The sequence below is a fragment of the Chelonoidis abingdonii genome, chromosome 6 (genome assembly GCF_003597395.2).
Source record: "Chelonoidis abingdonii isolate Lonesome George chromosome 6, CheloAbing_2.0, whole genome shotgun sequence".
Classification (NCBI taxonomy): domain Eukaryota; kingdom Metazoa; phylum Chordata; order Testudines; family Testudinidae; genus Chelonoidis; species Chelonoidis abingdonii.
In genome coordinates, this window is record NC_133774.1 from 134,445,235 (window position 1) to 134,459,333 (window position 14,099).

At 49.1% G+C, this 14,099-nt stretch overlaps 1 pseudogene; it reads right to left on the minus strand.

Moving 5' to 3' along the window:
* Positions 1 to 13,023: 13,023 nt before the first annotated feature.
* Positions 13,024 to 13,610, minus strand: LOC142047036 (myb/SANT-like DNA-binding domain-containing protein 7; annotated as a pseudogene).
* Between the last annotated feature and the right edge of the window lie 489 nt (positions 13,611 to 14,099).

The following is a 14,099-nucleotide window of genomic DNA, read 5'->3' on the forward strand; positions in this document are numbered from 1 at the left end:
ATTATCGGTCAAACGCTGCTCCCGGCGGCTGCTGTTTATGTGGCGCCGTCACTCACACGCCGCACGTGGCGACCCGGCCCGCCTCTTAAAAGGGCGATGCGCGCAACAGGGGTCCGTTCCGCGCAGCCGGGCCCCGGGGGGCCGCGAGCCACCAGCTGCTGCAACGCAGCCCATGGGCGGCCAGGGATGGGGTGTCTCTCAGGCTGGGCTCCTGCCATGCCAGGGTGTTTCAAAGGGTCCCCTGAGGGCTCCGATCCCCTGGGGCCAGCTGTTCTCTCCTCCCTGCTCCAGGCATTGCAACCTCTGGGGTCCCAGCCACAGGCACCAACTTGCTGATTTCCCTGGTGGGGCTCAACCCCCGCTCTACCACCACTTCAGGCAGTGGACCACTTCACGTACCTGGGCAGTACCCTTTCCCGAGCAGTGTCAATCGATGATGAAGTAAACTGCCGAATTGCTAAAGCCAGCTCTGCATTTGGCCGATTGCGCTCCAACGTCTGGGAACGTCGAGGGATCAGCCTACCAACGAAGCTGAAGATCTACCGAGCAATGGTGCTTCCAACTCTGCTGTACGCCTGCGAGACGTGGACTGTTTATCAGAGTCATGCATGAAGGCTCAATCACTTCCACATTTCCTGTCTGCGAAAGCTTCTAAAAATCAGATGGCAGGACAAAGTGCCCAATACTGAAGTCCTTACCAGAGCCAGTCTGCCGTCAGTTCATACAATGCTGATGAGAGCCCAGACCAGATGGGCCGGACATGTCGTGAGAATGTCAGACGAGCGCATTCCTAAACAACTCTTCTATGGAGAACTCACCCAGGGAAAGTGCTCCCATGGAGGACAAAAGAAGTGGTTCAAGGACACGCTGAAGACCTCTCTGAAGTCCCTTGAGATCAACACCGCCACATGGGAAACCCTCACACTGAACCGTCCAGCATGGCGCAGCCTCATTCACACAGGCAGTAATACCTCTGAGGTGAGGCGTACTGCTGAGGCTGAAAGAAAGTGTGAGCTGCGCAAGTCCAGAGCTGCCCGCACATCGACAGTGCCATCGCATGTCTGCCCAATGTGTGACAGGACGTTCCATGCCTGAACCGGACCGATCAGTCATCTTCGAACGCACAGAGTCCGGTCATCAAATGAATAAGTTGTTGAGGTCTTCATCGACAATGATGGACGAACATCAGCATCACCACCACTTCCCCCAAGGACACACCCCCACCCTGCCTCCTTCTGCCCCAGCTACACACTCGCTGTGCCTCTTCCCGCTAGGATGACCAGATGTCCCAATTTTATAGGGACAGACCCAATTTTGGGGGTCTTTTTTTTTTTTTTAATATAGGCACCTATTACCCCCCACATCCCCAGTCCTGATTTTTCACATTTGCTGTCTGGTCACTCTATTTCCTACCACCTTTCGCCCCCTCCGCCAAGCACACCCTTCCCTCCCTCCACCTCTTCCTGCCCCTGTGCCTCCCTCTCCTCTCAGCGCCTCCTGCCCACTGCTGAACAGCTGATCAGCGGCAGGAAGGAGGTGCTGGGGGGAAGGGGAGGAGTTGACTGGCAGGGCCCACCAGTGGGTGCTGAGCACGCATTATTTTTTTTCCCCCATGGGTGCTCCAGCCCTGGCCCACCCACTGAGTCAGTGCCTGTGGTCCCAGCACCACTCAGGCTTGGCCCAGCCGTCAGGAGGATGGGAGTCTGGGTAGGCCAAACCTGCAGGAGTGGCACTGCGAGCCTATGATCCAGGTCAGAACTCCGCTCAGAAAGGTTGCAACGCCCAGAGCAGAGAGCCAAGCCCAGCCAGCGCTGCAGCACAGGAGCTGCTGCTATAAGGTTCTTGCCAGGTGGAGCCCAACCCTCCTGGGATGCAGGACTTAACTGAAACCACCCCAGGGCCTTCCACCCCCAGACTATTTACTAGGTCACAACAGGCTATAAACATTTACAAATGAGCCCTGTGCCAAAAATGATTGAGAATCACTGTTCTAGGAAAGGTCTAGGCCTCACTGGGTGAGTTTCTCTCACTGGGCCGTGTTATGGTGGTCAAAATGGTCCCTTCCCCCTTAAAAATCCATCTCTATTCCCTGTCCTCCATGAACAAGGCAAGGGATAACACCCAGCAAAAGATGCAGTTACTCTAGATACCTGTGTGTGTCTTACAGGAGTTGTAAACAGAGCTGGAGGGAGGAATGGGGGGGGTTTTTTTTGTTTTTGTTGAATATGAACAAATGAGCCACTAGTATCCATAGGATCTTAATATTAATTGGACATATTCAGGCAACTGCCAGCTATTTTACAAAGTCTATAAAACATCCAAGTTTACAAAGTTGAGGATGAATGGTTATTTATACAAACATTCATGCTAGAAGTTAGTTGATGTAAGCAGGGTCTGAATGAATTCTCTCCTGACAGCTGGCTGGGTGGGGATAGATTTCAGGAGCAAACTGTATTTACATGAATACACCTACTCTGCTTAGATATCCAGCAGAAAGAGCAGTGCGCTCAGGACTGGTGCTAGGGTTTCTCATGCCCTAGACGCATGGCCATTTCGCTGCCTCCCGTGCTGATCCCACAGCTCCACTGGAGCTGCCGCAGTCATTCCTGCGGCGGGTCCGTTGGTCTGTGGCTCTGGTGGAGCTGCCGCAGGCATGCCTGCGGGTGGTCCACAGGAGCTGCGCAAGCATCCAACCATCCGCAGGCATGACTGCGGCAGCTCCACCGAAGCCGCCTGCCACCACTCCGGCAAAATGCCACCCCTTGAATAATCCTGGCACCCTAGGCGATTGCCTAGGCTGCCTAAATGGTAGCGCGGCCCTGAGTGTGCTGCTCAAAGTGATCAGCTTTGGCTGGTGTCGGATTACAAATCACTGAATGCAGGAGTAGTGAAATGCTGCTATCAGTGTTTTTGTCATTATTGTAAGAACAAAGGGAGCAGAACTGTGCTTAACCTGGCCCAAATGAGGTGGTCGCCCTCAGCTGAAAGGACATCATTAAGCCAGGGGCTCCAATGCCAGAGGCCTAGTAAAGGTAGGCAGGTAGAGAATGGGCTGAGTTGCCCAGTCAGAAGGTGTAGCGTGTCCTGAAGTGTCCCAGTCTAGTTTAACCTGTTCTTCCCTGCTATTCAAAGAAAGAGCTGAATAGGCTTTATTAGGAGTCTTTGTTATTTTAAATGTTCACTGAGAGCTGAAGTCGCTTGTAGGGGGGCCACAGTCTGCAAAAAGCTAAAAATCATTGAGAGACTGACCTCAAGAGGCCACGGCAGAGAGGTAGGTAGTAGCGGAAGATGACTGATGGGCAACCAGCACTGCTGGCTGCCCAAGCAGCTGACCAGAGCAAGTGCTCAGGTGGCAGAGCAAGCCAGGTGTCTTCTTCCCCAGGTGGGAGGTGAACTCACACAGATGTACCTCTGAACCCTGGGTCCTCACTGACCAAGGACAATCCCTTGTAAGTGGGGTATGGTCGGGGTGAAAGAAGCCAGTACCGGCCCGTATCTAGCCAACATTAACATGCTGCCTCAGCAAAGGACCTTCCTTAAAGCACTGCCATAGCAGCACTTTAATGTCATTGCCCCTTTTGCTCCCCCTCCCAAGGCCACCGTCACCAGGGGGGCCAAAGGGGCAGCTGCCCCAGGGCCAGTGATTTATATTACATTATTAATAATTTGTTATGCTCCTTTCAAAAAAATCTTGGCGTTTCTACACCCCTGTTTGCATTTGTTTTGCTAAACTGGTACAAATCCCTACACGGAAACTTCTTTTGATTTGAATGGTTTATTTTGGTGTAGCATGACCCTGTCCCTAATCAGCTAAACCAAAATGTGACTGTCTTCACTACAGTCAAACCTCAAGGTGGGCAATCGGGAATTAGTCACCTTGCTTTACTCAATAGAGCACGACAATGGTGCAGAGTAGCAAGTAAGTTCTGCATGACTGCTGCCAGACTTTGCATCCAGCCTGGCATGGTATTTACACACAGAAATCTGAGTGTTTACTCAATGGTTTGTAATGCCCCAGTTTGCTGTGACACTCCTTTCATAGGCTGTTGTGGCTCAACTTCTCTGTTCCCTCCACAGATTGTGTGCAGAAGTGGTCTAGGCTGAGAAAATTCGTGTCCTGGTAAAACCAAAGCTGGTGTGTTGTTACCTCCTTGTGCTCAAAGCTTGCTTTAAACTGAAGGAAGAGCATCTGCATAGCCTTCTACACTGGTTTAACTATTTTTTGAGTAACACCTTCAGTTAAACCAATGCAACTTTAGTGTAGAGGAGCTTTCCGATTAGTGGAAACAAACCAGGAATGAAATCCTGGCCTGTTGAAGTCAATGGAAGTTTTGCCATTGACTTCAATAGGGTCACGATTTTACCCCATGTTATTTATTGTAGGTAACAAAGTATGAATGGCAAAAGTTAGAAGTTCACCAACAATCCATAGGCTGCAAGTTGTTTGTCCAACTAATATTTATGAATAGGTCAAGCATTAGGAAGAAATTGCAAAGAAAAGAGGCTAAACTCATATGTAGAATTATTTGAAGTACATAGTTTCACCAGCTGTAGTTGGAAGGGAGGGGAGGGATAGGTCAGTGGTTTGAGACAATTTGCTGAAACCCAGGGTTGTAAGCTCAATCCTTGAGGGGGCTGTTTAGGGATCTAGGGCAAAAATCTGTCCAGGGATTAGCCCTGCTTTGAGCAGGGGGTTGTACTAGATCTCCTGAGGTCTCTTCCAACCCTGATATAGTGAACATTTTTTCAGCTTCTTGGGAAATGTGTTTGATTACCTAGTTTACTGTACTGGGGGGCAGATCCTGAGGTGGTGTAAGTTGTTATAGCTTCATTATTATCCCAGCTGAGGATCTGCCAATAGAAAGCTGAACAGCAAAAATCTTGTCTTTCTGCAATGCCTACTGATATATCACTATTAGAAAGAGGATCACAAAAGCCCCTGGAGCATAGGCTGTGTCTGCATATTGTGAATTTTTCCCAACAAAATTCTATATGATAAAAACATTTAATACACAAGAGAGAAAAAATTCTAAATTAGGATTTCCACTGCAGATCCATTGCTCATATGTAGTAAAGTCTTTTGCATTACTGTACATGTTGTTCATGCTTTGCTTTAATCTGAGCAACCTGGCTGGGTGGGAATAATATCTGAATTTCCTGATTTCTGTGTGTTTCAATGCTCAGCCATAGAGTTACATTAACTTTTGACTTCTTTCATTCTTTAAAAGAAAGATAAGGAGACTGAAGCCAGTGATCACACCCTGAAATAGACTAGAGATTACAGTGATTACACTTTAAAATAAAATTAGCCATGTGAGCCTCAGACATACCAAATAAATGTTCATATTCACATATGCAGTGTATAGGCTCACACAGTGAATTCAACACAAAGGTATAATTAAATAGAATTATGCTAAACTATGTAATCTCAAGGATTAAATTAAATCAATGGGATTGAATGGATCCACCTCTGGATAGAGTTTGATTCTCTGGTCATGTTCTAATATCAGTCCCATCACTGCAATTGAGGAGTAACCCCATTCATATCAATGCTTTGAATTTCTATCAGTGAAACAGATCAAAATCTGGACCAAGTACTAAACCCATAGCAGATCTGAAGTTAACCCTAGTACCTTTTTCAGTACTGGAGGTGGAGCAGGTCAGAACTCACAGGAGGAGTCAGTTATGAGCCATTCCACCTTCCTCTTCCAAGAGCTCAACAATTCTCCCTCAGCCTATCACCTGCAGGCCTGGACCAGCATGTGGCAGCAGGATGCACTGGCCAGAAGCAGGAAGAAACTGACAACACGAATGAGAGGAGAGACAGGGCTAAGGGTGGGAGATGGGTAGGGCGCTTGAGGCTGTAGTTGCTCAGGATGCTTTTGTTGTGGTAGTTAGGAGGATGAGAAAATTGAATCTTCTGAGAGTCATGGAAGAAAGCTCATTTAATAGAGGGGAACAGGAGGAAATATATGTGGGAAAGGAGGTGGGCACTTGCTGCATGGAAAAATAAGCGTAAATAAGGGGAAACCCATGTGGGCACTCGCCAAGCATGTTCCCAAAACCTATGCGGTAGATCAATGTTAGACTCTCACTGATTCCAGATTAGCTTTGATCAGGCCTTGAGTGTTTCTATTGACTTCAGTGGGCTTTGGATTAGGCATTTGGTATCTTCCTATGAGACTTTCACATATTAATGTTTGTTTGGCCATTTGCTCTCTTTCAGATCCCTCTCATTGATTTTCATTAACCTCATTTTTCTCTCTTGTACCTCTTTGGTTGCATTTCCCACGTAGGGGCCTGAGACATTGCTGTGCAAGCTGTTGCTGGGTCTAGTAGATCTATTGGCCCAGTAAATTTAGGTGAGACTGGCGAGCTATACAGTCTCTCTCTCACACGAGAAATTTGTGCCACTTTGTCATCCATACCAAGAGATCCTCCAATATAAAGTGAGAAGATTTAAGCCACTTAACCAAAAGGTTGTGTATTACAAGAGCAAAGGAAATAAAAGCTTACCATGCCTTTTACTGTCTTTGGGTTGCTGGCAGTAATGCATTATGGGGATACATCTGTAATTCTGAATGCTATTTCATTCTGCATGACCTCGTTTGGGCTCAGGTCAGGAAGCAAGAAAGAAGTGTAAACAGTTTAGTAAAACTTCTCTTCAGGAAATTGCTTCCTAACAAAGTTTGATAACTTTATTACTTGACAGTGTTGCAACACAATCTTTGTTCCAAGCTTCCTCCTCCCTCGCTATTGCATTTTCTTGTACAAACTAGAAGTTAATTAGTATATCAAGCATCTGCCCTGGGTTTTTTGGTTTTTTTTTGAACTTCTCAAACTAGATTTGTTATCTGACACCAATCAGAAATGTCTCCAGTGCAGTTTCCTGGACAGATCTTTCTAATTTTAAACAAAAAGAATTTTCCTATGTTAAAATGTCCTCTTTAGAAAAACAAGATTTCAACATCCCATCCTCAATTTACCTTTCCTCATGCAAGTGTTAGTCATGTAAGTGCAGCTGTTATTCCACAACAATGCAAATCGTTACAGCAAGATATTTTCTGCAATCTGCTACTCTGTTTCTTTTTGTTCCTCTATTTCTAGATGGTTGAGACAAGTAATATACAGACCAGCAGCCTTTCAAAGGCAGGTTACCATTTGGAGAGCCATAGGAGAACTATTATCTGGAGCTTAAGGCCTTGTAACTTGCACAATGCCATCTGCCCCAAGAAAGGTGTGAAGTGCTACATTATCCATAGGATTTGGGTACATAATGATCTAAGGGCTGTCATAATTAATCATTTGTGAGGCTTCTGAATTCTCCACATGACAGCTACTATCCTCACCATAAGACATAGCTATTCTGTATCCTTTCTGTACTCCCCCAGTCACAAATATCTACCATGGTATATTTTAAAAAGCAAAACAAAGGAATTCAATATGTATTGTTTAATAAACAACTCTAATGAAGTTTCAAAAGCAATAGAGAGAGTGCGAGAGAGAGCGTGCCAGCTTCTCAGCTAGTGCAAATCCATTCAACTCAATAGAACTACACCGAGTACCTGCCAATCTGCTTCACAGTTACATGTAGAGGTGCCAGTTAAAAAGTATTTTTCCACTCCATGCATCTGATGAAGTGGGTTGTAGCCCACAAAAGCTTATGCCCAAATAAATTTGTTAGTCTCTAAAGTGCCACAAATGCTCATTGTTTTTGTTAATCCAGACTAACACGGTTACCAGTCTTTACTAAATTTAGAATATCTAAATATTTAATCAGACGCTCTCTTTTCCTCTTCAAGTTCTCCAAATTCAAATATACACAAAACATACATCTATTGTATTATAATGATGTTAAAGGTGTTGGGACAAAGTTCCTCCTCTACCTTGGTGGGTCCTGCGCTTATTGGCAGATTTGCTCACCTCAGAGACCTTCCCCTCTGGTAGAAGCCACAATCCAGGTCAATTCCTCCTGGGTTGGATCAGGAGTTGGGAGGTTTGAGGGGAACCCAGGCCCACCCTCTACTCCCGGTTCCAGCCCAGGGCCCTGTGGATACAGCTGTCTAGAGTGCCCCCACAACAGCTACAACTTCCTGGGCTACCTCCTCCCAACACCTTCTTTATCCTCACCACAGGACCTTCCTCCTGACGTTTGATAATGCTTGTACTTCTCAGTCCTCCAGCAGTATGCCTACTCACTCTCAGCTTCTTGCACACCTCTTGCTCCCAGTTCCTTACACACACTTCTGCTCCTCTAGCCTGACTGGAGTGAGCCCTTTTAGAGCATCAGAGGGGCCTTAATTAGAGTCAGGTGCTCACCGGCCTCACCTGAGTCTTAGTAGGTTAATTGGAGTCATGTATTCTCATTAGCCTGGAGCAGCCCCTGCTCTGGTCACTCAGGGAACAGACACCTTCTTCTTCAGTGGTAAGTACTGTATCTCCCTTCGATTCCTCTGCTGTAGGGGGAAGGAGGGAGAGGGCTGTTCCTGCTGGGCACTAGGCCCTCGCTGTTGCTGCTGCTATTACTGCTCCAGCTGCTCCCCTGGCTGGGCTAGACATCACCACCAACCCCCTTTCTCTTCTATCTCCTTGGTTGCTGCTGTTACTCCACCTACAGCCCCTTGGGGGGGTGCTGCTGGCCAGCTCCCCAGAGGAGGGGAGTGAGGGGCCCCAGCTCCAGCCCTTGTTACTGAGAACGCCACCACCACCATCTTCTGAGCAGGGTCCCTCCTGCCTGGCCACCAGACCACCACCTGGAGCTGCTGTGTTTGCTACTGGGGAGCTACTGGAGCCCCAAGGAGGAGGGGTAGGGGGAGGGGAAGGAGAGGATCGCCTGCTGCTGGAGGACCATGTAGAGACTCTGAAGACCACCGTGGAGGGGGCACTTCAGGACTGAGTATTTTTTGAACTGTGCTCTTGTGGTGGGGGTCTGGACTGTGTTTGTGTGGACACCGGGGGAGCGGCGTGGAGCCTGCCCCCAATCCATTCGTGTCCCCCTTTGGCCCCCCCCCCACTGTTGCCCCTCCACCACCCCCGCTGGCTGTTTTCTATCTACCTCGACCTCCTGCTTCTGGGACTGAGCTGCCACCTGGCTTGCCACGCCCATTTCTATCGTTTGGGCCTGCAGCAGCAGCCAGCTAAAATTGACTTTTTGCACAAGTGCCTGCGGGTGCACCCCCCCCCGCACCCTAGACTGACCCCCTTTCCTTTGCCACATTTGTCTGCCCCACCCATTTCCCTCTGCGGCCCTGATTGTCCTGCCCCAGCCCTGCAGCTAACCCTGTGGTCCCTCCACCCCATTCCCAGCTCAACCTTTTCCCCCTCACCCCACCCTGTGATCCCCCAGCCCTGATTGGCCCCTCCCCTCGTGCACCCACGCCCCCTCCCATGCGCTTGTGCCCTTCCCCCATTTGAGTTTGCCCTTGTTCACTGCACTCCCCTATGCCATTATCCCCCCTAGTGCAGTTAGAAGAGCTGGAACTCCCCTCTGAGTCGGTGACCTGACACCCTCCTGCCCCTGGGTCCTTGATAGCTCCCCACGCCCACTTAGCCCTCCCCTTCTGGCACCCTCCTCCCCTGCCTGCAGCCTAGCGGGGAGGGGTGGTCGCCAATAAATCTTCGGGCACGGACAGACTGACCATGGAGTTGTACCGCGTGTTCTGTGATGTCCTTGGCCCAGACCTAGTCACCATCTGGGCCGAGTCTTTGCAGAGCGGGGTCCTCCCTCTTTCATGCAGGCGAGCCGTGCTCGCCTTATTGCCGAAGAAAGGGGACCTCTGTGACTTATGGAATTGGAGTCCCGTCTCGCTCCTCAGCATGGACTAGAAAGTCGTAATGAAGGCCATCTCGCTGCAGCTAAGGTCCGTGCTGGCAGACATGGTCCACCCAGACCAGACCTACATCATCCCAGGCCGCACAATCTTCGATAACCTGTATCTGGTCCAGGACCTCATGGAGCTTGGGTGTAGGGATGGTCTGTTGTTCACCCTCCTGTCCCTGGATCAGGAGAAGGCGTTCGACAGGGTGGACCACGGGTATCTCCTGAGCACTCTGCGAGCGTTCGGCTTTGGACCCCGGTTTGTGGGTTTTCTCCAGGTGCTGTACGCTTCCACAGAGTGTCTGGTCAGGCTCAATTGGACCCTGACCGAGCTGGTCAGCTTCGGGCAAGGAGTATGGCAGGGGTGCCCCCTCTCGGGTCAGCTGTACGCTCTGGTGATCGAGCCCTTCCTCTGTCTCCTCCACCGGAGGATGATGGGGTTGGTGGTCTGAGAGCTGGAGCTGCAGCTGGTCCTGTCGGTGTATGCTGATGATGTGCTTCTCGTGGTCCAGGACCCGGGTGATTTGGTGCAGGTGGAGGCTTGCCAGACCATTTACTTGGCAGCATCCTCCACCCGAGTCAACTGGGTCAAGAGCTCTGGCCTGGTGTACATTCATCGGCAGAGTGCATCCCCACTTCCACGGGTAGCATCAACTCACAGAGCGATGCACTGTGGTCAGCTATCTCACAGTCCCTGCTCCTGATTAGAATTCTGGGTTACGCTCTCAGTGCCTGATGGGGAAAAAAAACATTTTCATGAGGTGTTTTGCATACATATTGTCAGCCTCCCATGATGCACTTGGGTCCTCCCTCCCTGAAAGCAACAGCAAACAATCATTTTTGCACCTAACCCTGGGTTACACGAACAGATGCCATAGCACAGCAAGCATGGACCCTGATCAGATGTATGCTGTTGTGAGCATCACAAACACCTCACGCATCATGTGGTATTTGCAGAGCCCAGCCAGGAGGCCCTGTGGGGAAGAATATGATGCCACACAAACAGCTGTACTGGAAGCCATGGAATGGACCAATTTGCCCATATTGGCAGTGGCAGCCAGACTTGTTTCCCTGGCTCAGAAGCCAGGGAAACAAGCACAGACTGGTGGGACCGCATCATGCTGCAGGTATGGGATGAGGAGCAGCAGCTGCATAACTTTCAAATGAATAAGGCCACTTTCGTGGAACTTTGTGAATTGCTTTCCCCAGCCCTGAATGAAAAATACCAAACTAAGACCTGCTCTGACAGTTGAGAAGTGAGTGGCGATAGCCCTGTGGAAGCTTGAAACGCCAGATTGCTACGGGTCAGTTGGGAATCAGTTTGGAGTGAGTAAATCTACCATGGGGGCTGCTGTGATCCAAGTAGCCAGGGCAATCAATTCACTTCTGCTGAGAAGGGCAGTGACTCTGGGAAATGTGCAAGACATAGTGGCTGGCTTTGCTGCAATGGGGTTCCCTAACTGCAGTGGGGTGATAGACAAAACGCACATCCCTATCTTGGCACCAAACCACTGTGTCAAAGAGGATATAAACTGGAAGGGGTAATTCTCAATGGTGTTGCAAGCACTAGTGGATCACAGGGGCTCTTTCACCGACATCAACATGGGATGGTCGGGAAAGGTACATGACGCATGCATCTTTAGGAACTCCGGTCTCTTCAGAAAGCTGCAAGAAGGTAATTTTCTGGTCTGAGAAGAAAGTTCCATTGGTGATGTTGAAATGCCTATAAGTATCCTTGAGACCCAGCCTACCCCCTGCTCCCATGGCTCATGAAGCTGTACACAGGCAGCCTGGACAGCAGTAAGGAGCAGTTCAACAGTAGGCTGAGCAAGTGCCAAGAGGTGGTAGAATATGCCTTTGGATGTCTAAAGGGGCGCTGGCGCAGTTTACTCACTAGGTTAGACCTCAGCGAAAGCAATATTTGTATGATTGCTGCTTGCTGTGTTCTACATAATATCTGTGAAAGTAAGGAGGAAAAGGTTCTGACAGGGTGGGGGGTTGAGGCAGATCACCTGGCTGCCAGCTGTGAGCAGTCAGACACCAGGGCAATTAGAAGAACACATTGAGGTGCACTGTGTCTCCAAGAGGCTTTGAAAACCAGTTTCATGAATGATCCAACACTGATGTGACAGTTCTGTGTGTTGTTCCTTACCAACCTGCCCCCTTTTTCACATGTACTGCCCTGTAAACTAAACCCTCACCAGCCACAGTGTTCACAGTGAATAAAGAGCCTCTTGTACTCAATTCACACATTTTTATTATGCTAACGAACACTGAACAGAGACAGCAATGAATAGCATTAGCAACCAAGTAAGGGCCTGATAACACAGAGAGGGAAGGGCAAGGACACATAGCTTATTACAATTGCACTGTCTAGCAATCAAAGCTGTGGGAATGAGAGCTTTCTGCTCCATGAACCATCCCCTGGAGTTGAGTTCAAGGGATAATGGAAACTCCCCCTCCCTTCTCACCCTGCATTCTAGGACGTCTGGGAGAGGAGGATATGGAACTTGGTGAGGAGGGCAGCTGGTTCATCACTGGGTGCAGTGGGACTCTAAGGTCTAGCTGCCTTTCCTGCATCTCAGCCAGATGCCTCAACATGTCTGTTTGCTCCCCCATAAGATGCAATATCTCCTCTTGCATGTTATGCTTTTGTTCCCTGCTTGCTTTCCTGCCCTCTTGGTTGATGCACATGCTCTCTGAGAGTGTGAGCGTCCATGCATGGAGCTGGGCCCTGTCAGCCTCAGAGGAACGCATCAAATCACAAAACATGTCTTTCCTTGTCTGCTTTTTTCGCCTTCTAATCTGGGACAGCCTTTGTGCTGGAGTGGAGGAAGAACCCAGAGAAAATGTTGCAGTTGCAAGGAAAAACATACATTGTTGAAAACTAAAGGTTAACTGTTGCAATGAATGAAACAATTCACAATAGTAAATTCATTCCCTGAGGTACTCAGCCAAATTTTGTGTTTTAAAAGAAGCGCCTGCCAGTAAGGTACAACACATGGCAGAGCGCTGGGCAGCAGATTTCAGTTTGCCGTCCAGCATGTTAAGCATACACGAAAGGGTAGGCAGTATGAGGGCACACCCGGGTAAATTTTTTAGTGTGAAAACTCTTGGCACATAAATAGGCTTTTCCAGGGAGCACCCTTTGCATGGCTGAACTGGCCAACTGGGACTGTGACTGTATCCCAATTGTTTACCTCAGATTAAACATTAACCACAATTGCATTTAACCCCTGTGGTGTTATTACAAGTGTGCACTCAACAGAGGTGCCTTTCCAGCCATCACAGTCTCGCACCAGTGGGTTCTGGGAGCGAATTGGCTCCAGAGTTAGGAAAATGTCCTGGCTGTCAGGGAGAATGTATCCTCCACTTGCTTGCTGCGCATTCTCCTCCTCCTCCTCTTCCTCATAAGCAATGTCCTCCTCATTGTTGCCTGCGGCCGCCTGGAAAGTATCCATGGAGACTGTTGGGGTACTGGTGTGGTCCCCACCTAGAATCGCATGCAGCTGCCTATAGAAGTGGCATGTCTGTGGCTCAGCACCAGAGCAATTATTCACCTCCCTTGTGTTCTGGTACGCCTGCCTGAGCTCCTTTATTTTCACACGGTACTACTGGGTGTCCCTGGTGTAGCCTTTCCCCCCCATCCCTGTGCCATTTTGGCATAGATGTCAGCGTTTTTTCTGCTGGCTCGGAGCTCTGCGTGCACAGACTCTTTTCCCCACACAGCAGTCAGAGCCAGTGTCTCCCGTTCGCTCCACGCTGAAGCACGTTTGCGGCCCTGGGCAGCCATGGTCAGCTGTGCTGGCGAGCTCTCCACATTGATCAACCAGGAAATGAAATTCCAAAGTTCCTGGGGCTTTTCTTGTTTACTTGGCTGAAGTGCAGTGGAGTTGAAAGTGCTGACCAGAGTGGACACACTGGAGCACTCTGGGACACTTCCCAGAGGCCAAACAAGTTGAAATACACTGCACTGGGTCTACACTACCCCTAATTCAACCTGGGAAGGTCAAATATAGTGCTACTCCTCTCGTTGAGGTGGAATACAGGTGTTGATTTTAAAAGCCCTTTAGATAGGCAGGAAGGGCTCTGTAGTGTAGACAAGCTAATTATAAATTTGACCCAATGCAGGGAATGTCGCTCTAACAACGTAGTATAGACCAGCCCAAAGTCAATGAGAGTTTTGCTGGAGATAGGGCCTCTGCATTTGACCCAATAATACCAACAAAAAAACTTTAGGCCAGGTCCTCAGCCAGTGTAAATGTGAGTAGCTTTGGTAAAA